Here is a 26,397-nt window from a genome sequence, read left to right as displayed (position 1 = left end):
ACATCGTTCCTGTGAAACACAACTAGCTCTTTATTCACATGAAGTGTCGAGTGTTATTGTCAATGGTTTTCAGATCGATTCCGTACTTCTGAATTTCCGGGAGGCTCTCGACTCTGTACCACACAAGCGGCTCGTAGTGAAATTGCGTTCTTATGGAATACCGTCTCAGTTATGTGACTGGATTTGTGATATCCCGTCAGACAGGTCACAGTTCGTAGTAACTGACATAAAGTCAACGAGTAAAACATAAGTGATTTCTGGCGTTCCCCAAGGTAGTCTTATAGGCCCTTTGCTGTTCCTTATCTATATAAACGACTTGGGAGACAATCTGAGCAGCCGTCTTCGGTTGTTTGCAGTTAACGCAGTCGTTTATCGACTAATAAAGTCATCAGAAGATAAAACAAACTTCAAAACGATTTAGAAAAGATGCCTGAATGGTGCGACAAGTGGCAGTTGACTCTAAATAACGAAAAGTGTGAGGTCATCCACATGAGTGCTCAAAGGAACTTGTTAAACTTGGGTTACACGATAAATCAGTCTAATCTAAAAGCCGTAAATTCAACTAAATACCTATGTATTACAATTACAAGCAACTTAAATTGGAAAGAACAAATAGAAAATATTGCGTTTTATTGGTAGGACACTTAGAAAATATAACAGACCTACTAAGGAGATTGCCTACACTACGCTTGTCCCTCCTCTTTTAGAATACTGCTGCGCCGCGTGAGATCCTTACCAGATAGGACTGACGGGATTCATCGAAAAAGTTCAAAGCAAGGCAGCACGTTTTGTACTATCGCGAAATATGGGAGAGAGTGTCACAGAAATGATACAGGATTTGGGCTGGACATCATTAAAAGAAAGGCGTTTTTCGTTGCGAAGGAATCTTCTCACGAAATTCCAATCACCAACTTTCTCCTCCGAATGCGAAAATATTTTGTTGACACCAACCTACAAAGGGAGGAACGAGCACCACGATAAAATAGAGGAAATCAGAGTTCGTACGGAAAGATATAGGTGTTCATTGTTTTCGCGCGCTATACGAGATTGGAATAATACTAGAGAATTGTGAAGGTGGTTCGATGAACCCTCTGCCAGGCACTTAAATGTGATTTGCAGAGCATCCATGTAGATGTAGATGTAGAATATTAATAATGTGAAACACCTATACAGGAACGTTTATAAGGAAAGAATAACTGGAACACTGTTGTAGGAACAGTCATATCATAAGGAAAAGAGAGATCGGAACATCGGTACAGGAGTAGTCATATGGGAAACAAAGATGCCTATAAGGAGCACATCCTAAGCGGAAGATAAAGATTTTACAAGACATATAGCCTTAAAAAAGTACTGCCGAACTAGTAGTAGAAAAAACCTTTGTGGGAGTTAGGAGACATTCGTTGGACACCTGGAACATGATCTTCGTGGCAGAAACGGTTTGTTTAGTCAGCGTGCGAAAGTCAGACACATTCAAAAACTTGCACTGGGAGACGCCACCCACAGGAAAGACCTTGCGCATACAAGTCACAAACTTCGAACAGCACACATTCCACAGTATGTCAATGAACAGAAGCTCACTGGACGAAATGTTAGTCACCGTCTTGAAAGAGCATTCTGATCACTTTGGAGCAACGTACATGATGTAGAACTGGTACAAGTTGTCATGTAACCCTCTACCGCAAGTCATCGCAGCGTGTACGTGCCAGTCGGTTTTAAGGAACAACGCCTAAGATGTGTGGAGACGTGGCAGAATGGTAGAAACTTGATATCACGTTTGGATGTGCCTTGACCAAAACGCGAATGAAGTTGTCGGTTTCGTTGGTGTATCAAAACGGACTGTTACAAGGAATGGTGTCCCACTCGCAACGAAGTAGCACACTGTAAGAACAGTGGTCATAAAAAGAACCTGTGCGACGAGGACCGGAGACAAGTACGATACCTTGCCAATGACAATCAGTATCAAAACCGACAATGATTGCTATTGTCAATGAACGCGAGTTGATTTGAACCTAGCGGACACTGTGAATAGAACTGCGTGAGAAAGACATTTGGAGTCGAGCACCACGCTTAATTCCATCGCTCACAGCGAGTCATAAAGCTGCCCGTCTTCCAAGGATAAAACAAAATAGAAACTGAACATTAACATGACTTGGGCTGACTTATTCCAGGTTACCATGAACATGACCCAGGAAGCTTATTTCAACATTCTCGGTGACTCTGCGTTAATTCAACGCGCTCTTAAGTATCCCATGTCAATCAAATATCCTCACACAAATTCGTCTAAAGTTTGGAGAAACACACATTTCGAGTTCAAACCTACAAATATTAGAGCTATTTGGCTGACTAGACGTCTTTCAGAAACCTTGTTATGAAGTATAAAATTAAACTAACCCCTTCAACTTTATGGAATGTGTGTAGTGTTGGAGCGAATAAAACATTGAAAGGAGTATACTGGGGCACATTTGTATGTGGCACCGGAATATGATTTTTATAAAAGATGTGTGCCTTTGATAGGCTTCATATCGCTGGCCCAGAGATATTATAATGTTGGAGTAAGAGAGCGCTTAGCGCGCAGTTGTGGGTAGCTGGAGTAACCTCCAGTGATGAGAGACCAGAACATATCGCGTTCCACCGTTGCTGCTCTAGAGGTAAGACAATTTAATTTATTTGTTACCAAGTGAAATCTTTGATATTAAAATAGTCAGGTATATATATTCTGGTCTCTCATGAAAAACAAAACTATGGTACCTAAGGCTCAACAGTGTGCAGTGCTGGCCATAATACTTGAAATGCATGTGAAATTCTTTTTTATGATAAATGAGAACATTTAAGAAACATCCAACTTCTTTGAAAAAATATATGACATGGACCGGGAGGCGGTACTGATTACGGTGAATTACTAACCCTGAGATTTTCTTTCCTTTTTTGCAAAATTATATTGCAAGTTAAGTTTGTCTTTTCAAGAACATCTGACAAACTGTAGTTGCATTACTCACAATTGATTCATAAACAATGAGATTTAAACAGCAGGTATTATCTAACGTCATTAAACCAGTGTAAATGCAAATCATCAAATTCAACATAGCTCTGTTACCAAATCTTGGAAACATTACTAAGTGAAATATCTAACTAGACTTTTTACCAAAACAGTTTACGTACATTCTGGGGTTACTCAACAATTACAAATTATCATCCAACTCATCTATACTAACGCTCTGGCAAAATCAGAAACCATAATTGTTTAACATCTTGACCTTGCTTGCGTGAAGACCTTTGCTTCCAAGTTCAACAACACTGACATACTTAAATTAATCTATCGCTTGGTGGCTTCACACAGTACACCACAAAAACTGACTACTCCATCGTCTCATCGTCTTTTCCTCACAGACAGCTACCTACAAATGTGCGCCAAGCGCTTTCTCACTCCAACACTATAATATCTCTGGGTCAGCGATATAAAGCCTATCAAAGACGTTTATGAAATCATATTCGGGTGCCACATTAAGTTTCGTCGTGTTTTTCACACGGAAAATTTATTTTCAAAAAGAAGTTTACCGCGGCATCATGAACTATACACCTCGCACTGTTTTTCGACACAGCCGTCACTGACACTGAGACATTTGTCGTAGCGTGCAATGTTTGAAGAAACCTCTTTGTTAAAACGCTGTGCCCCTTGTTGCAAGAAACTGTCGCACAGTCTGCTCCACCTCGGCACTAGTGTGGAAGTGATGTCGAGGGAGTGGGGCTTTCAATGCAAGAAACAGGTGAAAGTCCGATGGGGGCAATCTAAACGACGAATCTGATCCTGAGTGAGCCTTGCTGTGTGTTGTTTTGCGTTGTTGTCCCGGTGTGACTCTACAACGCAGTCCTTGCTATGAATTTTTGCGCTTACTTAACACATGAAACTGATGTATACGATGTATTGTCTACTGTAAATATGTATTGTAAATACTATGTTTAAATTATGTAATATTTAACACTGGTAAGTCAGGGCATATTTAGTTAACGTTGAAGTCAGAGAGATTGTTTTGTCGTGCCGCTGGGCGCGGGAGCGCGCCAGCGGGCAGTAGTAGCAGTGGCGCCGTGCTCGGAGTAAGAAGTACAGAGAAGTGCTGCTAGTCCTAGCTGTGTTACATCTAACGGCTAGTGTGTGGATCTAAGTACGACGGGAAAGTAATGGCCGGGCAAGTTATTATGGGTTAATGGGCATAGTGGTGCAGAAACGAGGGCTTAAATGTGAAGCGCACTGTGGGCCCAAGTCGCAACAGGTAAACCCCGCTGCCACATTGTGTCGCCGCTGTGGACTTCCGTCGATCCACCGACAACGAGGGAAGTATGATCTACGTAATTTTCGTAGGATAAAATTGTAGAAGGCTTGCCAGTTACTGTGCTTTTCTCTGAAGTTGAACAATTAATATCAAGCACTTTATAACCGAAGTGTTGCAGTTACATTCCACCCGACAATACCAACAAATGGCTCTGAGCACTATGGGACTTAACATCTATGCTCATCAGTCCCCTAGAACTTAGAACTACCTATACCTAACTAACCTAAGGACATCAAACAACACCCAGTCATCACGAGGCAGACAAAATCCGTGACCCCGCCGGGAATCGAACCCGGGAACCCGGGCGTAGGAAGCGAGAACGCTACCGCACGACCACGCAATAACAACAAGTAGGTTCCTTCCGATCCTTACCTTATTGAACCGAGTGTGTCACGCCATTATCAGGAGAAAATATGTTGATTATCAAATTATTTGCATAAACGGTGAAGAGTAAATTTCAGACTGTTTTGAACGATTGGTTGTCATAGTTAATTGTTGCACTTAATAAGCTTACGCCAACCGTAGTAACTTAATAATAAACTGAAGTAATAAATTTGATTATTAAGGTTTATTTCAATGCATATTCAGCTGAAGATAGTACAACGATATTTCATGAAACTATAAAGCTTATTCCACCTGACAATCGCCCTTCAAAACATAGTTAATCAATTATTGGCAATGTGTTTCATTATCAGTAGATTAAACTGTGCAAAGTGCGTAATTTTAAAGACAGAATGACTGTCCATTATTCAAAATCTCGATAGATAATTATCTGTGTTGTCAGCATAGCACTTAGCTGACAAATTATGAACAAAATAATTACCAAAATACTTATTGAAAGTTAAACAGTAATGTTTAAATGTAGTTAGATTGTTATGACATTATTTTATATGACTACTGAGCCTGACACAGCACTTACGTAAAAGTTCCCGTTCCACCTGCTGCGCTACAAACAGGTAAACTTTATTTTTGACACAATTATTCACGTACTTAACAGTACTGTCGCTCATCAGTTGAGCTGGCGACCGACTTTTTAATTCTTTTACAACTTAATCATTTCTTTCGGCAAAATTTCCACAGGCAAAATTTATTTCCAAATTATTGCCATTATTTCATTTACCGATCGTTATTGAATGAAATTACTCATTCAATAACGATCAAGTTATAACGTCTCCTGTTTCCCGCGGAATAATCATTATTTACTTCGGATTCGGATGCCTTATCCCGACACGGGTCAAAATTCATAATTCACGGTCATTGTTAGCTTGTAATTTCGCAAATCCCGGGAAGCAGGGAGGAGTTATACCGCCACCCATATTTTCGGAAACCCAACACATCAAGGAGCATGTATGGGCCTTAACAAAGCCAATACGCATTGTGAACCCCACATCTGATTCCGTTACTCGTCCGTCCGCTAATACCATGTCTTGTACTCTAGCAATGTCGTTTTCATTCGTAGATATTGAGGGACGCCCACTTCGGCCTTCGACCTTCATCTTCCACACTCTGCCTTCTTTCTCTGAACAAGCAACACCAGCGACTAGCCATTTGACGAGACATGACCTCTTCACCATACACAGTCTGTGGCGTTAGATACAATAATCCCACGTGCCCATTCATACCAGATACCAGCACACGCTTCCATAGGCGACCACGTTGTCTGCACACTTTCACATGCCACCATGATGTGTACTCGAATAACCTCGGGTACGCCGGACTGCTGCTTCTCTCTCTTCTTCGGTGCTCTGCGCGTGCTTCATTCCTTCTCTGCTGACTCCCCTATTGTTGCTGAACCAGCAACTTGAGTGGGTTAATATGACGTTTGTTTGTGTTACCTGGAATACCATCCTCTCTTTCAAAAACAATGACGAAATTTATTTTGGGAACATACCTCGTATTTGGATAAGAAAACGACTATCATTAGGAACTGGAAGAGAAAAAACTCTGTGTCATCACGAGAGCCGTCATAAAACGTCGACAAGGTGTTGCAGGCAGACTGGAAATTTTCTCGGACGCTAAACGTATTTCATTCGCTTGACTTGTCTGTCATTTTACATTTATTCTTGCCAAACGCAAGACTGCCACACAAGAATTTATCGATCTTTTGTGATTGCAACAGAGGAATCTTATCTCATCTAAAAGCCAGCTGTAGACTGTCCCTGCACAGTTATCTGTGTGTGTTTCTCGAGGTATGTTAAAAACTCAAAGCGATCCTGAAGACTTCACTTTCAAATCGGCAATACAATCACCTAACAAGACAGTTGCGAAAATCACGAAAAATTACAAAGAAAACAGTCTTCAAATGCAGATTGTTTTGAGATTGAACAGAGACAAAATTATTGTTTGGTGTAACATTGGGCTTGATGTTTGTTTTATTTCATGTGAATATTTGCTATATATACAATTTAGTTAGTAAAAATTTGGGCAAATAACTTTCTTGTACAACAAATTTGAACAAATGATTCTTATTATTAAAATAAATAACAAATGTTCACTTTCTTGTAACATAAATGAAATTCTTTAGGAATACATATACTTCTCAGAAATCGTCGTAATTCACAGAATGTATCAAATTACACAGAGGAAAAAAAATGTTCTACTAGAAGAAATTAAAATCAATTTATGTTGTTTAAAACAAAATATTTTCTTGTGGGTACAAAACGTAACCTGATATTGTAACCTTTTTTTATTGGTTGCTTATAATTTATAGGATGTGTTTATAATGGATACGCTTTGGATCTATATTTGTACTATGTTGAGGTTCATTGTATTTCTACAAGCTAAAAGATCTTCAGTAAAAAAAAAAAAGCATGTTAGTGCTATGGGAAGGATTTTGCGTTAGAATACTTGGAGCAGAGATATCCAATCGGGTCTAGATGTATTTTTTATTTGTTTGTTTTATTCCGCCCAATAATTCAGTAGTAAACTAATTTCTAAACAATAGGCACCTACAACTTCAATAATTTTTACTGGTAACATAATAGTCATTAGACAACAACGTCACAAATATTCATGAACTGTAACAGTTAAATAAAAATGACACTGTGCAACACATTTTAACTTTTTGTCTGCCCTCTGAATAAAATAATGGATTTTCACTTGTCATGGTTAAGGGTAATAACGATTTGAATTTGAATTTAAAAGTTTCCTATCACATACCGTTTTCAAAAATAGAGGTTTTATCATGTGTGGAAAATACATAATTTTGAAACCTTGCAAAGACAAATATTTCGCCCACAACCCTAGCTTGATTGTGACTACTTCTAACATTTTGATATAATTCCCGCTTTGTTCTACATGATATCCGTATCCCACAAATCAGCCTCCCGGGCTGCCCATTACTGCTGGTACCCCGTTTAGAATGTTCTAATGGAAAACAACTATCAAAGAGCATAAGAAATGTGTTAAGGAAAGCATTGTATTTATCACCGATGTTATCGGCACTGTAAACATCCTGCCACTCTTGTTCTTTGACAATGTTTAAAAAATTCTCTATTGCTACTGGATTAACTTTCCTAGATAGTTTGTAATTAAATATGACCTTGGTTTGAGTACAAAAGCCTTTTAGTGTTAAAATTTGTGCATCATGGTCTGCAAGGCCATTCACGCTTTTACTAACAGAATGCCCGTGTAGTAATGAAGAATGAATAAAAATATTGTCTATGGCTGTGCTACTGTTCCCCTGCACCCTAGTTGGAAAAAACAACGTTTGCATCAGATCATATGAATTTAGGAGATCTACCAACATCCTTTTTCTTGCACCATCATATACAAAATTAATATTAAAGTCGCCACATATAACTAGTTTCTGGTACTTCCTACAAAGTGAATCAAGAACCCTCTCTAGCTTGAGCAGAAATGCTCTGAAGTCGGAGTTAGGGGACCTATATACAACAACAATTAGAAGTTTAGTTTCACTAAATTCAACTACCGCTGCACAACATTCAAATATCTGCTCAGTGCAGTGTCGTGATACATTTACGGACTAAAATATAATACTTTCTTTTTTACGTATAGAGCCACTCCCCCATCCCACAAGGAATTCCTTCAAAAACAGCCAGTTAATCTGTTGCCTGGTAAAGGAAGCCTCTGAATTGTCAAATTATTTAAGTGGTGCTCTGTGTCACTCATCTCTTTCTATCTGAACTGGACTGACGGTTTTTGGCTGCATGATGTTAGAAAGATTTGATTTAATGCTTTAATGCTGAGAGTTAGGTGTACAATGAAGCAGAGTGTGTATATTTAATTAAAGAATTCTTTATTAAAGAAGTTGTTATTTCTCCTACGATTTTGTATTTTATGAACTATGTGTGAACTGATGAGAAAAGAGTGTTTTCACAATGCACATTGACTGTTCATTAAAATAAAGTCTTTTAAATGGAAGTCATTGTCGACGCTTGCAAGCAAGGGCAACTGTTTATCCGTTGGAATTCCTATTTTTAATAGAATGAGGGAGTCCATGCAGCGGCAGAATATTAACATTAGGCAGTTCGACAACGTATCTCGTGTAAGTCAAAATATTTTCACATGGGATTTTTAATCACCTTAATAAATCTTTATAAATCGTAAGTGACGTATAAAGTTTTAGTAAGGTATGTGATAGCATATAGTGCTGAAACATGGGCATTAAAAAATTTGATGAAAAGCAACTGGGCATATTTGAGAGAAATACCTTGAGACTAATTCTTGGGCCAGTGAAAGAAACTCGTGTCTGGAGCAGGAGATTCAACTATGAATTAAGTAATTTATTGAATGAACAAGACAGTGTCAGCTACATTAAGATTAAAAGGGTGGAACGGACAGAACGCATAGTGAGCAAAAGACAGAATGATTGAGAAGATATTAAGCACACTGCCCGAAGGAACCAGCAGAATCAGAAGCCCAGAGATAAAATGGGAGGAAGACGTCAGCGAAGACATAAGGAAAACTGGAATTCAGAACTGGAGGAATTCGGCACTAAACAGGGATGAATGAAATAATCTACATAAGGCCAAAGATCACAGAGGGTTGTTTTGCCAATGATTAAAAATATTTCATCAGCCTCTTTGAAAGCGGTGGGTCACCCAAGCTGAATGATATAGACAGAATTAATTTTATAACAACTCGGGATAAAGCCTATATCTATTTGTTTGAAGTAAATGTAGGGAATCATCGCTCAGTGGTGACCCAACGCCTCCGTAAAGACATTTCTTGGGTACTTATTGAACGTGTAACTGTTTGGGATGGGAAGTACTTCAAATTCTCCCCACCGCCGAGCCCCCTATGAGTTTTATACTGAAAATTTGTTTGGTCTCCATCGCAAAAAGGTATTTTATCACTCGGAAATGATAATCTATACTCACTGGCGACTAGCTCGGTGAATCAGCTAGAGCTGATAACGAACTTATGACTGACGGATTACTAAGTGGTGGCAACATTCCACTGAATTACACAAGATGCCATCACTTTGTTAACAAGTAACTTCAACTACAGAGAGCGTTAGCGATTATACCTACGCAAACCGATACTGTAATACACTGTTGTTGTTGTTGTGGTCTTCAGTTCTGACACTGGTTTGATGCAGCTCTCCATGCTGCTCTATCCTGTGCAAGCTTCTTCATCTCCCAGTACCTACTGCAATCTACGTCCTTCTGAATCTGCTTAGTATATTCATCCCTTGGTCTCCCTCTACGATTTTTACCCTCCACGCTGCCCTCCAATACTAAATTGGTGATCCCTCGATGTCTCAGAACATGTCCTACCAGCCGATCCCTTCTGCTAGTCAAGTTGTGCCACAAGCTCCTCTTCTCCCCAATTATATTCAATACCTCCTCATTAGTTACGTGATCTACCCATCTAATCTTCAGCATTCTTCTGTAGCACCACACTTCCGAAGCTTCTATTCTCTTCTTGTCTAAACTATTTATCGTCCACATTTCCCTTCCATACATGGCTACACTCCATACAAATACTTTCAGAAACGACTTCCTGACATTTAAATCCATACTCGATGTTAACAAATTTCTGTTCTTCAGAAACGCTTTCCTTGCCATTGCCAGTCTACATTTTATATCCTCTCTACGTCGATCATTGTCAGTTATGTTTCTCACCAAATAGCAAAACTCATTTACTATTTTAAGTGTCTCATTTCCTAATCTAATTCCCTCAGCATCACCCGACTTAATTCGACTACATTCCATTATCCTCGTTTTGCTTTTGTTGATGTTCATCTTATACCCTCCTTTCAAGACACTGTCCATTCCATTCAATTGCTCTATCAGGTCCTTTGCTGTCGCTGACAGAATTACAATGTCATCGGAAAACCTCAAAGTTTTTATTTATTGTAATACACCGGTGACACGAAAAACTCGTCCATCCACTTTGAGGCTAACGCACAGAACAACAACTGACGCAGTAGGTGAAGTACATGTCGTTGCAGTGTTACGTGAAATGCTTCTGGAAGTGGAAAGGAGAGCTAACGTGCGTGACGCTTCTGCCAGTAACGAGACAATTTTCCTTGTCGTCTTGCGACAGACGAGCCAACAGCAATAACGCAGCCAGGGTAATTAACGAGAGCGCGGAAAGCGGACCGTGTCGTGACAACAGCGCCAAATCCCTCCGGGTGCCGGTTACTTAAACACCGCACCTGAGCGCTTCATCTCCATTCAGGGAAGAATTGTCCGTAGATATTCGGTAGGCACTAAACTAATCTATGTGATCAAAAGTATCCTGACACCTCCAAAACCTTATGTTTTTCATATTAGGTGCATTGTGCAGCCACCTACTGCCAGGTACTTCATGTCAGCGACCTCAGTAGTCATTAGACATCGTGAGAGAGCGGAATGGGGCGCTCCGCGGAACTCACGGATTTCGAACGTGGTCATGTGATTGGGTGTCACTTGTGTCATACGTCTGAACGCGAGATTTACACACTCCTAAACATCCCTCGGTCCACTATTTCCGATGTGTTAATGAAGTGGATACGTGAAGGGACACGTACAACACAAAAGCGTACAGATCGATCTCGTATGTTGACTGACAGAGACCGCCGACAACTGAAGAGGGTCGAATGTGTAATAGACAGACATCTGTCCAGACCATCATACAGGAATTGCAAACTCCATCAGGATCCACTGCAAGTACTACGACAGTTAGGCGGGAGGTGAGAAAACTGGATTTCGGCTGCTCATAAGCCACACATCACGCCGTTAAATGCCAAACGACGCCTCGCTTGGTGTAAGGAGCGTAAACATAGGACGACTGGACAGTGGGAAAACGTTGTGTGGAGTGACGAATCGCGGTACACAATGTGGCGATCCGATGGCAGGGTGTGGGTACGGCGAATGCCCAGTGAACGTCATCTGCCAGCATGCGTAGTGCCAACAGTAAAATTCGGAGGCGGTGGTATTATGGTATGGTCGTGCTTTTCGTGGAGGTGCCTTGTACCCCTTGTTGTTTGCGTGGCACTATCACAGCAAAGGCCTACATTGATGTTTTAAGCACTTTCTTGGTTCCCACCGTTGAAGAGCAATTCGGGAATGGTGACTGCATCTTTCAAGATGATCGAGCAACTGTTCAAATGCGCGGTCTGTGGCTGAATGGTTGCACGACAATAACATTCCTGTAATGGACTGGCCTGCACAGAGTCCTGACATGAATCCTACAGAACACTTTTGGGATATTTTGGAACGCCGACTTCGTGCCCGGCCTCACCGCCCGACATCGATGCCTCTCCTCGGTGCAGCACTCCGTGAGAAATGGTCTGCCATTCCCCAAGAAACCTTCCAGCACCTAATTGAACGTATGCCTGCGAGAGTGGAAGCTCTCATCAAGGCTTAGTGTTGGCCAACACCATATCGAATTCTAGCATTACTGATGGAGGGCGCCACGAACTTGTAAGTCAGTTTCAGCCAGGTGTCCGGATACTTTTGATCACATAGTGTATCTGTACCATGTACCAGTCGATCAGATGACCAAGTGATATTAATTTAGACGATGCTATAGCTTTCTGACAGTACATAGCAATTAAGTCCTTAGAAGTAACATCCTTCATGAAATTAGTCTCAACAATCGTGTGCCACATGAAATGTAAACATAAGTCTGCAGCTAACGACCTACACCACTGTCTTCGCCAGATCCACGTAGCTGCTCTGATTACCACTGTACTATCCTTTAATAATAAATTGTCAACTTTTTTTCATGCTAAATAAATCCGCTACAGTTGTATGTGACAAATTCTTTATTTGGATAAAATCGTACACACGATCCGGGTTTCAGGATGAATATCCCATCTTCAACCGCTGTAAAAAAAAAAGGGAAATCTGAGAGGGATTCTTCATAAAAGTAATTAACACTAAAGGGACCATACAAATGTGAAAATGAGGTCATTCCTTGACTGCGTACGAGAAAGTCGTACCAGTCATGTAAAAAATCGAATTCATCAGCATCCAAGATCGCGTGCGTAGAGTTATAAAAAGTTTCTCTGACCCAGCCAGTACCAGACCGGGTAAACGGGGCCTAATCCAAAGAAACTATGAATGCTGTGTCGCCCGAACAAGACACAGCCAGGGCAAAAGCACCACAGGCGCAAAGGTGCGAGCTGCTTCCATTGCCGCAGAGACTCGCCACTTGCGTGAGTTCCACCTGCGCCACGGGCGGCACTGAGGATGAAGATTTCGACTTCGCCTCGGCCAATTTCCGACCTAGTACAATCCGCCAATGATGGGACGACAAAGGACAGAAACCTACTCGGAAGATAGAAGAGCAGCTCTCGCCCACTTTGTTGTAGGTCAACGTCCAGGGCTGACTCAGACACGGAACGTCGTTTAGTGAACTCTTAGAAGTGAACAGACAGTTTTGTAAATTGCATTTGCTATGTACTGTGAAGTTAATTCCCTTTATTTGTATTTAACCATTGAGGGCTTTTTTTGTATTACGTTATAAGCAGTGCTTCCAGAATGAAATTTTCACTCTGCAGCGGAGTGTGAGCTGATATGAAACTTTCTGGCTGATTAAAACTGTGTGCCGGACCGAGACTCGAACTCGGGACCTTTGCCTTTCGCGGGCAAGTGCTCTGCCAAGGAGGCGAGGTACTGGCAGAAGTAAGGCTGTGAGGGCGGGGCGTGAGTCGTGCTTGGGTAGCTCAGTTGGTAGAGCACTTGCCCGGGAAAGGCAAAGGTCCCGAGTTCGAGCCTCGGTCCGGCACACAGTTTTAATCTGCCAGAAAGTTTTATAAGCAGTGTTGCAGAGTTCATATTTCAACTAGCTACAGAGATGAGTAAACCTTTTAACTCATTTGTGTGACTCTGTTACTAATTTGTTGGAGTGTTGTACAACCTTCGTTCTCCTATTCTGTTACCTTACCCAGGGGCACAGTTGTGTAATAGTGACAAGGAGAGAAATTGTGTAACGGTGTACTACATCAGCAGCCATTTCACGAACTCACAAACTGGGCCTGCTGTAACAACTGTGGAAACTCGGCCTCCACAGTAGTAGAAACGAGGCCTTTACAAAACTGGCGACGAGGCTTGGATGTAATAGCAAATTAGCAGACATTGCCAGCCTAAGGTACCCTAAGAACGAACTACGAACGAATAGGCACGTGGCATGTCCTTAAGGCATTAAAATGAAGGCATAAAAGCCATAGAATGCCAATCTATTGGCCTCAAAACTAGTTTACATTAAAAGCCCAATTCCCCGCACGCCGTGGACGCTCAGCAAGACCGGTCAACGGACTGCCGCGCGGACCACAGTGAGACTACTGTGTAAAATGGACGTCAGAGACTGGCCGCCACCGGGAGTAATACCGAGGATGGGCGGGGGGCGGGGGGGGGGGGGGGTAGGATCACTGAAAAAATCACATCTAAAACAGGGCCGCAATCCCACATTTCTTTCTAAACGCCACTCGCGACTAACAGCGCTAAAACCACCTTATTTACTCATGGTATTAGCTGAGATAGGCCTAGTGCAGCGGAAAAGCAAGAATGCAATGTACACTACTGGCCATTAAAATTGCTACACCACGAAGATGACGTGCTACAGACGCGAAATTTAACCGACAGGAAGAAGATGCTGTGATATGCAAATGATTAGCTTTTCACAGCATTCATACAAGGTTGGCGCCGGCGGCGACACCTACAACGTGCTGACATGAGGAAAGATTCCAACCGATTTCTCATACATAAACAGCCGTTGCCTGGTGACAAGTTATTGTGATTCCTCGTGTAAGGAGGAGAAATGCGTACCATCACGTTTCCGACTTTGACAAAGGTTGGATTGTAGCCTATCGCGATTGCGGTTTACAGTATCGCGACATTGCTGCTCGCGTTGGTCGAGATCCAATGATTGTTAGAAGAATATGGAATCGGTGGGTTCAGGAGGGTAATACGGAACGCCGTGCTGGATCCCAACGGCCTCGTATCACTAGCAGTCGAGATAACAGGCATCTTGTCCGTATGGCTGTAACGGATCGTGCAGCCACGTCTCGATCCATGAGTCAACAGATGGGGACGTTTGCAAGACAACAACCATCTGCACGAACAGTTCGACGACGTTTGCAGCAGCATGGACTATCAGCTCGGAAACCATGGCTGCGGTTACCATTGACGCTGCATCACAGACATTTTTCGGACGAATGCAGGTTCTGTTTACAGCATCGTGATGGTCGCATCCGTGTTTGCCGACATCGCGGTGAACGCCATATTGGCGTATCACCCGGCGTGATGGTATGGGAAGCCCTTGGTTACACGTCTCGGTCACCTCTTGTTCGCATTGACGGCACTTTGAACAGTGAACGTTACATTTCAGATGTGTTACGACCCGTGGCTCTACCCTTCATTCGATCCCTGCGAAACCCTACATTTCAGCAGGATAATGCACGACCCCATGTTGTAGGGCATGCAGCTCTACTGTATGGTTAAATTATGATGGCTTCCTCTTGGGTAAAATATTCCGGAGGTAAAATAGTCCCCCATTCGGATCTCCCGGCGGGGACTACTCAAGAGGACGTCGTTATCAGGAGAAAGAAAACTGGCGTTCTACGGATCGGAGCGTGGAATGTCAGATCCCTTAATCGGGCAGGTAGGTTAGAAAATTTAAAAAGGGAAATGGATAGGTTGAAATTAGATTTAGTAGAAATTAGTGAACTTCGGTGGCAGGAGGAACAAGACTTTTGGTCAGGTGAATGCAGGGTTATAAATACAAAATCAAATAGGGGTAATGCAGAAGTAGGTTTAATAATGAATAAAAAAATAGGAATGCGGGTAAGCTACTACCAACAGCATAGTGAACGCATTATTGTGGCCAAGATAGACACGAAGCCCATGCCTGCTACAGTAGTACAAGTTTATATGCCAACTAGCTTTGCAGATGAAGAAATTGATGAAATGTATGATGAGATAAAAGAAATTATTCAGGTAGTGAAGGGAGACGAAAATTTAATAGTCATGCGTGACTGGAAGTCGAGAGTAGGAAAAGGGAGAGAAGGAAACATAGTGGGTGAATGTGGATTAGGGGAGAGAAATGAAAGAGGAAGCCGTGTGGTAGAATTTTGCACAGAGCATAACTTAATCATAGCTAACACTTGGTTCAAGAATCATAAAAGAAAATTGTATACATGGACGAATCCTGGAGATACTAGAAGATATCAGATAGATTATATAATGGTAAGACAGAGATTTAGGAACCAGGTTTTAAATTGTAAGACATTTCCAGGGGCAGATGTGGACTCTGACCACAATCTATTGGTTATGAACTGTAGATTAGAACTGAAGAAGCTCCAAAAAGGTGGGAATTTAAGGAGATGGGACCTGGATAAACTGACTAAACCAGAGATTGTACAGAGTTTCAGGGAGAGCATAAGGGAACAATTGACAGGAATGGGGGAAAGAAAGACAGTAGAAGAAGAATGGGTAGCTCTGAGGGATGAAGTAGTGAAGGCAGCAGAGGATCATGTAGGTAAAAAGACGAGGGCTAGTAGAAATCCTTGGGTAACAGAAGAAATATTGAATTTAATTGATGAAAAGAGAAAATATAAAAACGCAGTAAATGAAGCAGGCAAAAGGAAATACAAACGTCTCAAAAATGAGATCGACAGGAAGTGCAAAATGGCTAAGCAGGGATGGCTAGAGGACAAATGTAAGGATGTAGGGGCTTATCTCACTAGAGGTAAGATAGATACTGCCTACAGGAAAATTAAAGAGACCTTTGGAGAAAAGAAACCACTTGTATGAATATCAAGATCTCAGACGAAAACCCAGTTCTAAGCAAAGAGGGGAAAGCAGAAAGATGGAAGGAGTATATAGAGGGTCTATTCAAGGGCGATGTATTTGAGGACAATATTATGGAAATGGAAGAGGATGTAAAATGGTTCAAATGGCTCTGAGCACTATGGGACTCAACAGCTTAGGTCATAAGTCCCCTAGAACTTAGAACTACTTAAACCTAACTAACCTAAGGACATCACACACACCCATGCCCGAGGCAGGATTCGAACCTGCGACCGTAGCAGTCCCGCGGTTCCGGACTGCAGCGCCAGAACCGCACGGCCACCGCGGCCGGCTGAAGAGGAAGTAGATGAAGATGAAATGGGAGATACGATACCGCGTGAAGAGTTTGACAGAGCACTGAAACATCTGAGTCGAAACAAGGCCCCGGGAGTAGACAACATTCCATTGGAACTACTGACGGCCTTGGGAGAGCCAGTCCTGACAAAACTCTACCATCTGGTGAGCAAGATGTATGAGACAGGCGAAATACCCACAGACTTCAAGAAGAACATAATAATTCCAATCCCAAAGAAAGCAGGTGTTGACAAATGTGAAAATTACCGAACTATCAGCTGCAAAATACTAACGCGAATTCTTTACAAACGAATGGAAAAACTGGTAGAAGCCGACCTCGGCGAAGATCAGTTTGGATCCGCAGAAATGTTGGAACATGTGAGGCAATACTGATTCTACGACTTATCTTAGAAAATAGATTAAGGAAAGGCAAACCTACGTTTCTAGCATTTGTAGACTTAGAGAAAGATTTTGACAATGTTGACTGGAATACTCTATTTCAAATTCTAAAGGTGGCAGGGGTAAAATACAGGGAGCGAAAGGCTATTTACAATTTGTACAGAAACCAGATGGCAGTTATAAGAGTCGAGGGGCATGAAAGGGAAGCAGCGGTTGGGAAGGGAGTGAGACAGGGTTGTAGCCTTTCCCCGATGTTATTCAATCTGTATATTGAGCAAGCAGTGAAGGAAACAAAAGAAAAATTCGGAGTAGGTATTAAAGTCCATGGAGAAGAAATAAGAACGTTGAGGTTCGCCGATGACATTGTAATTCTGTCAGAGACAGCAAAGGACTTGGAAGAGCAGTTGAACGGAATGGACAGTGTCTTGAAAGGAGGATATAAGATTAACATCAACAAATGCAAATCGAGGATAATGGAATGTAGTCGAATTAAGTCGGTTGATGCTGAGGGAATTAGATTAGGAAATGAGACACTTAAAGTAGCAAAGGAGTTTTGCTATTTGGGGAGCAAATGTAGACTGGCAATGGCAAGGAAAGCGTTTCTGAAGAAGAGAAATTTGTTAACATCGAGTATAGATTTAAATGTCAGGAAGTCGTTTCTGAAAGTATTTGTATGGAGTGTAGCCATGGATGGAAGTGAAACATGGACGATAAATAGTTTAGACAAGAAGAGAATAGAAGCTTACGAAATGTGGTGCTACAGAAGAATGCTGAAGATTAGATGGGTAGATCACATAACTAATGAGGAGGTACTGAATAGAACTGGGGAGAAGAGGAGTTTGTGGCACAACTTGACAAGATGAAGGGACGGGTTGGTAGGACATGTTCTGAGACATCAAGGGATCACAAATTTAGCATTGGAGGGCAGCGTGGAGGGTAAAAATCGTAGAGGGAGACCAAGAGATGAATACACCAAGCAGATTCAGAAGGATGTAGATTGCAGTAAGTACTGGGAGATGAAGAAGCTTGCACAGGATAGAGTACCATGGTGAGCTGCATCAAACCAGTCTCAGGACTGAAGACCACAACAACAACATGTTGTAGGTCCTGTACGGGCCTTTCTGGATACAGAAAATGTTCAACTGCTGCCCTGGCCAGCACATTCTCCAGATCTCTCACCAATTGAAAACGTCTCGTCAATGGTGGCCGAGCAACTGGCTCGTCACAATACGCCAGTCACTACTCTTGATGAACTGTGGTATCGTGTTGAAGTTGATGGGCAGCTGTACCTGTACGCGCCATCCAAGCTCTGTTTGACTCAATGCCCAAGCGTATCAAGGCCGTTATTACGGCCAGAGGTGGTTGTTCTGGGTACTGATTTCTCAGGATCTATGCACTCAAATTGCGTGAAAATATAATCACATGTCAGTTCTAGTATAATATATGTGTTCAATGAATACCCGTTTATCATCTGCATTTGTTCTTGGTGTAGCAATTTTAATGGCCGGTAGTGTATAATGCAATTGTCAAGAAATAAAAATAATAAAAATGTGTAATGAAATTGTTAATAAATAATTATTAAAAACATAGTACAAAATATAAAGTTATTTAATCTGTAGTATAAAATATAAAAGGGGCCAAACCGACATACCACAAATTAAACATAACAGTGGAAGGTATGTCCATACACACACCACCTCATATTAAGAATGGAAGGCTCTGGATGCAGGTAGTGCAACACAACGTTTACGGTAACTAACAGAACCACGGTGCTTAAAATCTCCAGTAACGGAGAAACCAGCGTAACTAATAAACTCCAAAAATAGCTGCAGAGTTTCATATTAGGCACTAGGCTGAGGAACAACACATACGTACAATATATTAAAAGAAAAACTGAACCTAGTTCTGGAAACATTATGCGACACCTCACAGCTGACATGACACGCAACCTCCAAGACCAGGGGACGAGACTTTACAGATACAACTTACTCGGAGATGACCATATAGGACAGTCTATTGTCTCGGAGGCCACTGTAGACATTGGCAACCGTTATCGAGTATCTATTTATGTTTAAGTTCGGTTTGTTCATAGAGGCTAATGTCTGGATGTTGCAACTAGCACTTCATGACTTTAGCAAAAGTTGTGGATGTCCCGCAAAGAGTATATTATGCCAGTTTTCAACTTGTAACTGGCCGACACTTGGTGTAATGAACTGAAGCTCTTTTTACACGTGAACGAATGTAAGAGAATACTTATAAGAAAGGGAAGGAACCCAATATAATGTGATCACACGATTAGTGCTGAACATCTTGCGTGCGTCATATCGTGTTAGTATTTAGAGGTAACATTAAGAAAAGATACGGAATGGGATAGATAACCCATTGTTAGAGAAGTCAATGGAAGACTTAGATTTGGAGGAAGAGTTTTGGAGTTATGGGAAAATGCAGTGTATCAGTAAAGGAAATGACATCCAAGATGCCAGTGCGACCGATTCTCGAGTATTGTTCCAGTGTTAGAGTCCTTATCAAGCACAAATGTCAAGAGATACCGAACAACTGGAGAGTCGCACTGCTAGGATCGTAATAGAGCACTACAGCCCATGCGAAAGTAGTGTAACAGACACGCTCTGGGAACTTCATTGGGAATCCTTGGTAGAAAGAGAATAGGGTTCTCGTGGAATCCTCTTGGGTAGATTCACACAACTTCTATTGGAAGATGATTGCGTGACCACAATGCCACGTTATCCCAGACGGGTTCCATTGGAAGTAAAATAAACTGCAAGACAACTGTAATTGGTGGTTCTTTTATTCTCAATAAAGAAATAACCAACTGCAGCCGTCTTGCAGTTCATTTTACATCCATTCATCATGAAGTTTAACAACGGTGGCTGCCCGCATTACGAAATTCTTTGTGTTCCATTGGGTTCAGGTCGAGACTCTGGGTGGGCCAGTCTGTTTCAGGAATGTTATTGTCTGCAAACCATTGCCTCACAGATACTGCTTTATAACACGGTGAATTGTCATGCTGATACAATCATCGTATTCAAACTGTTTCTCTTCTATATGCAGTATATAATGCTGTAAACTGTATTCATATCCATCCGCATTAAGCGTTTTATGCAGTGCACTAGTGGGGCTGCAGACCCGCTAGGGTAGCCGAAAGCGCTAATGCGCTGCTTCCTGGAGTCGGGTAGGCGCGCCGGCCCCGGATCGAATCCGCCCGGCGGATTAACGACGAGGGCCGGTAAGCCGGCCAGTCTGGATGTGGTTTTTAGGCGGTTTTCCAAATCCCACTAGGTGAATACCGTGCTGGTCCCTAAGTTCCTCCTCAGTTACACGACTCGCAAGACATTTGCAGACATTCGCACTATTTGATGGCTTACGTTAGACGCTGACAGCTGGGGTACACTACTTACGTCCCGGGGGGTTTGGCGTGGCGTCAGGAAGGGCATCCGACCACCCTCTGCAACTAACACTGCAAAATCTGTCCTAACTCGGTGACCCCGCGTTGGCGCGGGACAAAGGCCGAAAGAAAGAAATAAAAAAACTAGTGGGGCTGCAGTCTAACTGTTACGGCGTAAAGTCAGGGCCAGCACACCAGTCGGGAATGACAGAGAAGAGAGGGCTGTGAGAAGAGGTCAGCCAATCGCACACTGACCGATCTTCCTGGACGACAACGCGACAGCAGCGGCACCTACGTGAAGAGGACAAAGCGCCGCGCCCAACTGGTGGCAGCCCACTTCGATAGCAACTTCAACGTTAGCCACTTCGTTAGCCAACACATTGTAGCCTCTATCATTAGAGATCTCTATGAAGTACAGACTTGTGTTTGCCGATTCTGAAGAAGACTATTTTGTATGTCGCCTTTTGCTTGCGACACATATCAGAGTTAAGTATTTGTACCTGTTTGGTTATAATAAAACTCGTTAATACGAGTTGTTTAATTGTTTGTCTAGCTAACCGAGAATGCAGAATTCCTAGACACAACACTAACTACTAAAAGTACCACTGTACCGTTCGACGCTCCCCGTCCGTCATTATATGAGATCTGTCTGGTCTTGGCTTAGTTGTGGTCGTTCCTTCGTGATTCCATTTCACAATCACATCACCAACAATCGACTTAGGTGGGTTTACAAGGACTGAACTCTCCCTGATGAATTTGTTACTTCGGTGATACCCAGTGATATTCCACATTCGAAGTCCCTGCACTCCCTAACCCACTCTGCTGTTATTGCATCCTTACTGACAACTCCGTACACCCTGTCTCCTTGTACACTCGTGGATCCGCCTCTCGTGACATCTACTTGTCAACTTCGCATCACATAGGGGTGTCCGGATACTTTTGATCAGATAATGTATAACGTCATTCTTCACGCACTTAACGCTAATTTTGGCTTCGTTCAGGTTTTGTTTGTCTCTGAGACTGTAGCTACATCTACTTAGGTTCGTATTTACGACTCGGTGTTTTATGTTTCATTTCCGTAAAGAGTATGCTCAAATCTGAGAGGTTGCTTTCTGACTAATGTAGAGACCCGAGCAATAATCGCAGTTAATCCTATAAATACCTGAATATTGGAAAAGAGAATGGAGCCTACTACTACTAGTATGCGCGCAAACTACTTCTTCCGTGGGGAATTACATTTTGTTCAAGTCCTGCCCATAAATCTCAGTCTGGCATGTGCTTTTCGTACAATTTGTTTTATGTGCTCGTTCCACTGCAGGTTACTCCTGTGCCACGGCTGCGTCCGCTCCCAGTGACTTATACCGTAACTGAACAATAGTATCCTTTTCACCTTTTTATGTGGTATACGTTACATTTGTTTGTATTGACAGTCCGTCCTCTGCCCCCGTTAATGTTTTCTCACGTTTGTCTACATCTATACATACATTACACAAGCCACTATACAGTGCATGGCGGAGGGTACATCGCAGCAATGTCCGCAGCTAGTAATCTAGTGGCTAGCGTTGCTGGCTCTGGATCACGGGGTCCCGTGTTCGATTTCCGGCCGGCTCGGGTATTTTCTCCTGATCATTCAGGAAAATGGCGAGATTGAAGAGTGAACGGACTGAGAATTTGTACGGGAGGCGATAATCACGCCACTGAATGTCTCACAAACAAAACTCATCATCATCGAACCAAGATGCTCGTTTTCTTTCATATTCCATTCGCAGATAAGGCAGACGTCGGACTGCGATTCATTGGAAGAGTCATCTGGAAATTTTGTCCACCTACACAAGAGGTAGCTTACAAAACCCCTGTTTGACCGGCACTCGAATATTGTTCATCAGTCTGTGAACTGTACCAGTTAGGATTGACACAGGAAGTAGAGAGGATCCAAAGAAGAGCCGCGCATTTCGTTACATGTTCATTTAGTAAGCACAAAAGCATCAAGGAGATGGTCAGCCAACTCCAATTTTATGGTTCAATCTTTGTATCATGCAAGTAGCCACTGTTTTTGGATGCAAGATTTTCGTAGTTTCCTGAGTGATTTTTGTGCGAGAGCTGCTTGTTTGTGTTTTGTGCCTGATTTGATGTGTCTTACATAATTGTCTGTTGCTGTTCACTTCCTGTAATGTCAAAAATGTGTTTGTTATTCTACCACTATATATATTATATAACATTACATTATATATTTATTTCATTTCCGTATAGTGTTGTTCTCCAAATGCACAATTCCTAATTTTTTATGAATTATTGTGTAATGTATGGCAGAAGAAAATTTATTTTAACAAAAATGGCCTGCTTTGTTTAATGTATCTTGCCTCAGTCATCTTTTATAATCTTACATCCTACACATAAGAAGCCTTTCAGTTTTTCCATTTTGTTCGCCGCAATTTGAATATTTTAGCATTTTTTAATTTCCCCTTTTGCTAAGCCTCATTACTTTCTTTTTTATTCGTTTGACCTCAACCCTCTTCCGTGCACAACATACTGTATATCTCGTTTAACCCTTGTTCTACTGTCATCTGCAAATATTGTCATTTTAACTGCTCATCTTGCAATTTCATTTTCGATACAAAATTTTGTTTTATTTCATTCATGGTCTCCTAGACCTAAACTTCAACAACAGTGATGATAAAACTGTGACCTTAGCTTGACACAAAGTTGTCTTTCTCGACTTTGCACTGTTATTATATCTGTGAAAACATTGAAGATAAACTAATTATAACAAGAATTAGTGGCTTGCACCTATTTTCCGAGTTCTAATTTAGGCTGTCCCCAAACTGACTTATTTTCTTCATAATACACACTAGGTAGAGTGTTTGAAGGTATGACCAAGACAGAATATTGATATTTTTTGTTTTGACGTTGAACAATAACTGTATGTGAGAAACAATTGGTCTGTCTCTTCGTCAACAGAGAATATCTTATACTACAGCTGAAACCTAATTTTTTTTTCTATTTCGAGCAATGATATCATACTTTGATGGTTCCACGGATTCTGGGCGAGACGCAAGACGTAAATAGTGCATGTCTTATCTCCGCGACGGTATTACCTGATATCGTATGCATGCAGACTCCGCGTGCGGGACTTCGCACCGTTCGGCCGCTCTGTGAAGGTCGCGAGGCAAGGATCGACCTCACGTATCGCTTTGTCTCCAATGTAAACATGACTGGCGCGTTCTGCGAACGAACGAGTTTACTGTTTCCTCTTCGTTTCTACAAACTCGGCCTCCTGTATCTCTGCCGTTCAAATAACTTAGGGAGGAACAGGGGCTTAGAGTAGCAACTCGTATCGAAAACGACTTTGAAAAACAGCCTCCTGCTCAAATATATTAGTGTCATTTCACCAGTCACCGTTTTATCACTTGTTTTATTGTTTTTGATCTCTACTCATTATGTTTTTAAACTGTTGATTTCGTGTCTGTTGCATTATTTTGGGAGCAGGTCTGTAGGCTGTGCTATGCGTTATTTGGACTCCTTACGATTTCAAAAAGGTTCAAATGGCTGTGAGCACTATGGGACTTAACATCTGAGGTCATCAGTCCCCTATAACTTAGAACTACTTAAACCTAATTAACCTAAGGACATCACACACATCCATGCCCGACACAGGATTCGAACCTACGACCGCAGGAGTCGCGCAGTTCCAGACTGAAGCGCCTAGAACCGCTCGTCCACAACGACCGGCAGTTAACGATTACGTGCCTGCACATCAGTGTACTGCATTATTTAGGAGCAGTTTGCAGGTCTGTCCAGCCTGGACGAGGCAGGCTGGACTTTCTGTAAACCTCCTAAATGGTTTCTGATCAGAGCTTGTCAGGCTGACTTCGAGGTTGAGTCATTTTCCCAAGACGACCTGTGTTTTCCACCATCACAGCGAGATGCTTACTAAAGTTAATAGATCCATCAAGAAGGCTAGAAGTGAAGGCACATCATTTAGTTCCACCATGACGGACGTAGAGGAATTATGGGTAATATTTAAACTGACTGCAATTCGCATTCTGGACAAGTATGTTCCGAATAAGTGCATTAAGGACGGAAAAGATCCAACAAGGTATACTAACAAAATTCGATAAATGCTGATGAAGCAAAAACTATTGTACAGGTATCTTATAGCATTATTTCCTCTTCTCTTTCGCCCTGATAACAGAAGACGGGAGAGGTAAGTCGATCACAAAAAGCTTCTACAAAAGAATAGGGGGAAGGAGGGGGAGGGTGCGGGGGGGGGGGGGGGTGAGGGGGCGCAGTAGTTTAATATTCAGCGTCGTCTTACAGCTGAGTAAATACGGAAAATAGCTCTGCAGAATGTTTCAGCGTACTTTTGGGTGACAGAGGTACCCTTGCTCTAAATTATGTGTGCTTTCCTACTATTTAGTCTAACTACTGTGTCTCACATATCAAAAATTTCGCTGAAAAAATGCGAGAATGAAATAGTTCTAGGACCGTTTGGGTAGCGTACAAAACTTATCAAGCGTCGTAGATATTAATTACACTGAAAGATGCGACGATTTTCTATTTTCCTTTAAGACACGCCATCAAAAGGAAATGCAATGCCGACATTGTGCATCCGCATCGTAAAGCCTGAAGTCTGAGGTGAATCCGACAGGATGTATCTCTAGAGTCTCGTTATCGACGCTAAACTCTAGCTTTTCTTCGCTATGCCACAGGGCCTTAGGAAAAAAAGTTAGCGTCATTACAGACAGAATAGAAGCTCGAAGTGTTTCAAGGATAGGTAAAGGAAATCGGCTGTGCCCTTTCAAAGAAACCAGCCCGGCAATTGGCTGGAACGATTTAAGGGTTGGGTTGTTTTGGGGGGAAGAGACCAAACAGCGAGGTCATCGGTCTCATCGGATTAAGGAAGGAGGGGGAAGGAAGTCGGCCGTGCCCTTTGAAAGGAACCATCCCAGCATTTGCCTGGAGCGATTGAGGGAAATCACGGAAAACCTAAATCAGGGTGGCCGGACGCGGGACTGAACCGTCGTCCTCCAGAATGCGAGTCGGAACGATTTAAGGAAGTCAGGGGGAACCTAAATCTGTAAGGTGGGACGCAGAGTTGAACCGGCGTTCTCCCGAATGTGAGTCCCCTGAGCCATCTCGCTCGGTGCAGCGGCTCAGAGAACAGATCGTTACCAACTAGGAGAGAGCTGGAAACAAACCACACGGAGTCCGGTTTGCATGCGTCGAACTGAAGACACACTGCCAAAAATTATACCAGAAAGAGAGTCTGATGACAAAATAGAGAAGAAATTGAGGCTTCTGTATTAAATACAGCTTGTTGTAGTCGTGTCTCATCTATCGTCCTTCGGTCATTTGTAATTCGCAGAAGAGAGGACGAACGCAACTGGGTGAACTGTTTCCAGAGAATTTTTGCAGCATTCCTCAAGCAGAGCTGAATCTAAGTACGTCAACAATGAGTACGTGAATTCATTACATCAAAGGTATTGTGGATGACGAAATGTAACTGATTTAAACGGGAGTTTTATGTATGCTATGCAACCAGTAGCATTTGGCGTTGGATGATATTTATTGTACCATTAACTACACTCATGCTCATAAATTAAGGATAATTGCAGAATGTGGTGCCACACAAAGTGGCACTATACAAAATTGGCGCTAATAGCATAGGCACATAGGGAACACACACGACACAGATCTGTAAGTCAACTGTATTGGTGATAAGATGAGA

At 42.2% G+C, this 26,397-nt stretch overlaps 1 protein-coding gene and 1 non-coding gene across 5 annotated transcripts in view; one reads left to right on the top strand and one right to left on the bottom strand.

Moving 5' to 3' along the window:
• LOC124799283 overlaps positions 1-26,397 on the bottom strand; it is a 746,007-nt gene that overhangs the window by 567,657 nt on the left and 151,953 nt on the right. The gene's annotated exons all lie outside the window — the stretch shown is intronic.
• On the top strand, positions 13,438-13,512 carry Trnas-gga. Its single transcript has one exon. It is a non-coding gene; the product is annotated as a tRNA-Ser (tRNA).

This window comes from Schistocerca piceifrons, chromosome 5, assembly GCF_021461385.2.
Source record: "Schistocerca piceifrons isolate TAMUIC-IGC-003096 chromosome 5, iqSchPice1.1, whole genome shotgun sequence".
Classification (NCBI taxonomy): domain Eukaryota; kingdom Metazoa; phylum Arthropoda; class Insecta; order Orthoptera; family Acrididae; genus Schistocerca; species Schistocerca piceifrons.
Note: the sequence above shows the minus strand (reverse complement) of the source record. Positions and strands in the feature narration are given on the sequence as shown.